Source organism: Rhinopithecus bieti, unplaced genomic scaffold (genome assembly GCF_001698545.2).
Source record: "Rhinopithecus bieti isolate Rb0 unplaced genomic scaffold, ASM169854v2 scaffold_32047, whole genome shotgun sequence".
Taxonomy (NCBI): Eukaryota; Metazoa; Chordata; class Mammalia; order Primates; family Cercopithecidae; genus Rhinopithecus; species Rhinopithecus bieti.
The window spans coordinates 1,820,821-1,823,698 of NW_016814042.1; the positions used below are offsets into that span (position 1 = coordinate 1,820,821).

Below are 2,878 nucleotides of genomic sequence, written 5' to 3' on the forward strand. Positions count from 1 at the left end.
TGTGAGTTTTCCAAGTAAACTAAACAGAAATTTAATTTCCTATTGTTACTCAGTCTTGCAAAGCATAAAACACCATGCCCACCCTATCCTAGTGACCTGAGCAGTCACAAGCCTTGACTAAACTCTGGATGAGGAGAACAAGATGCCCAACTTTCAAATAAGAAAGTATGACCTTTTGGAAAAAAAATACCCAAAACTAGCACATTGGCTATAAATTATTTATATTCTGACACATAAAACAATGCACTCATTCCCAGTTCTGAGATCCCAAAGTCTCATCAAAGTGCAGCACCAATTCAAAGCCTAAGGTCTGGTCATCTAAATCAGGTACAGGTGCAGATGAAGCTCTTCAGGTGTGAGTCTTTAAGTGTGGTTCCTCTCCATCTGAAGACCTGTGAACTAAAGAGACAAGTTATATCTGACGCACCCATCAAGCAAACAATAGTGGGCAGGCATGAGAAACCTACAGATACTCTCATTCCAAACAGGAAAATGGAGGGCACACAGTAGTCACTATTCCATAACAATTCTGAAACTGAGTTGTGCATGTGTTGCTGATTCCCTGATTTGAGCTCTGTCCTATTCCTTGGGAGTTGGTATATTACTCAAGGTTATCGAGAGAAACAGAACCAATAGGATGTGTGTATATGTAAAGATTTACTTTAAGTAATTGGCATATGTGATTGTGAAGCTGTAAGGAAAATGAATGTGCTGTGGTCAAGAATAGACTGAGACAGACATCTGATCAGGTATGATTCAGTGAGTTTGGAGCGCAGGTGCACAACTCTGCACATTATGTAACCACACCATGTGAGACGCATAAGGTGATCACCCATGTCAGCTCATTCTTGGCTCAGAGCCACTATTGTCTGTAAAAGGTATAATTACCCTGCTAATGCTGTACATATGGCTCGGCTCATGCCCAGGCTCAGCTCCTGCCTGGGCTTGCTTGCGCCCAGGTTTGGTTGCACCCACAGAAAGAGTAAAGCCATGTTGAAACTGTATACAATTCCTCGAGTGTTTTACCAGCTACCTACCACTTGCCCACTGACTCCCCTCAGACCTCAGTTAGAACCTGACAGTTGTCATCACAAACAGGATCCTGAGCTGTGATGCTCAGGTGGGCTCTAGCAGAAACCTAGGGGGTGGTAGATGGGTCCCCACAAGCATGGAGAAGGTGCTGAAGCAGCTGGAAGCACAAAGCACTGAGAAGGAGTGAGCTTTTGCTGACAGAGTTGGATGGGCATTTTTGGCTGTGCCACAAGAAGTACACACCCAGTCCCTGAGGGATGCAGCATGGGTAAGGGCCCTCCAGATGCTGGTGGGGCACCTGGAGGCCCAGCTACACAACTCAGAAAAACACTTAGAAGCTGCCATGAATGGGGACCTCCAGGCACAGGCGGGGCACCTGCAGGGCCAGCTACAGAGTTTGGAAAAGAAATTAGAGGCTGCTGTGAATACAGGCCTGGGTCCATCATCTCAAACAGAGAGCCCCACTCAGTCTGATAAAGCTGGAGAAGGTGCAGATAGTTCATGGTACCCACAGCCCCTACAATTTTCCAGGGTGGCCTGTTAGAAAACCTGATGAAATTTGGCAGATGACGGTGGGCTGTTGAGAACTGAATAAAGTAACACCCCCTTGCTTGCAGCTGTACCGTCAATCATGGATTTGACAGACCGTTTGATGGTGGAACTGGAACAGTACCATTATGCAGTGGACTTGGCCAATGCATTTTTCTCCATAGACATAGCTCCAGAGAGCCAAGAACAGTTCGCCTCTATGTGGGATGGGCGACAATGGACTTTTACAGTGTTGCCACAGGGCTGTGTGCATAGCCCCACCATATATCATGGTCTTGTTAATGATATTATGTTAACCTTTGATTCTCTTGAAGATTTAGAAGTGGCAATGTTTCTCTTGCCTAGAATTAAGATACTGCAGCTGATACCGCCTTCCCGGCAGCCAAATGGGGTCTGCAGTAGGCACAGCTCCTATGAGTAGTTAACCAGGGGTGCCTGTTTGAGGTGGATGTGCGTGTGACCATAGATGGTTTCAATTGGGGTCTGTGGCAGCATATGGAGTGCTTGAGAATGCCAGTGGGCTTTGGGTCCCAACTATAGAAGGGATCTGAGCTCCAGTATTCCTTGATAGAGAAACAGCTAGCAACTATATATGCCACCCTTCAGGCTTGTGAGAGTGTGACAGGACAGGCTGCAGTCGTGTGGATAACTTACTCAATAGCAGGATGGGTGCGTTCATGAGTAACAATTCCCTGGACTGGGAGAGCACAGATACTCACCTTAGCAAAGTGGGGTGCTTACTTACAACAGCGAAGTACACTGAATACAAGCCCCTTAACAGCAGAATTGCAAGAGGTCTTGGGACCTTTTGTCTTAATGCAAGATAAAGCCATGCGGCCTGAGGCACCCCTAGACCCCAAGCCTTCACCATTGAAGAAAGGGTCCTGGGAAGAATTGATATTGTGGTCTTGAGTCTATGGAATACCTTCTTTTTGTGGGGACCTCAATTTTTTTTTCTTAAGGCCTCCAATTGATTGGAAAAGCCCACCCACACTCTGGAAGGCATTATGCTTTACTCAAGGCTTCTAGGCTTCGCAACTTCTTCTAGGCTGGTATTTGACAAAAAAAAAAAAATAATAAATTAAAAAAAAAAAACAAAAAAAAACAAAAACAGTCAGTGCTGTGTCTAGTTTAGGATTCCTAAATGAAGGAATGTTATCTGATGCCACATTTTGTTTCATAACGCATATTTTTTCATGACAGCACCCTGTGTTACATGCAATTACACTGTGTTACAATGTCACGTAGTGGACAGTGTGTGCCCTGTATTAGATGATGTCATGTGTTACCTCATGCA

At 45.1% G+C, this 2,878-nt stretch overlaps 1 long non-coding RNA gene across 1 annotated transcript in view; it reads right to left on the minus strand.

Moving 5' to 3' along the window:
* Nucleotides 1-255: 255 nt before the first annotated feature.
* The window catches only part of LOC108513571 (uncharacterized), a 53,728-nt gene continuing 51,105 nt past the window's right edge, over nt 256-2,878 (minus strand). The window contains exon 3 of the long non-coding RNA XR_001880939.1: nt 256-399. This is a non-coding gene — a long non-coding RNA (uncharacterized LOC108513571). The remainder of the gene's footprint in view (nt 400-2,878) is intronic.